Genomic DNA, 335 nt, shown 5'->3' on the forward strand with positions numbered 1-335 from the left:
TGATCTTCCAGCTGAAGGAGTTGACCCCGACTGAGTGTTGCAGACTGGCACATTCCATGGTCCAGGACTACGTGTTGAGGGACGCGCTGAAGCTTGGGGCAGCTGCCGCCAAGGCGCGGTGGGGAAAGACCACCGTCTAACATCTGCCTGTCTAAGAAGAACAGGGGGCCCACGCAGTCATTTGGGCTCCGCTCAATGTAATCGCACCAACCTGTGAATAGGAATGATTACCCTGTTTCGATACGCAAAGAAATGGAATGTGTACAGAATGATGACATGTCCAATTGTATAGATTAAATATATATGAATAAAGTATATTTTTGAAATAAAAAAAA

Source organism: Chiloscyllium plagiosum, chromosome 50 (genome assembly GCF_004010195.1).
Source record: "Chiloscyllium plagiosum isolate BGI_BamShark_2017 chromosome 50, ASM401019v2, whole genome shotgun sequence".
Taxonomy (NCBI): Eukaryota; Metazoa; Chordata; class Chondrichthyes; order Orectolobiformes; family Hemiscylliidae; genus Chiloscyllium; species Chiloscyllium plagiosum.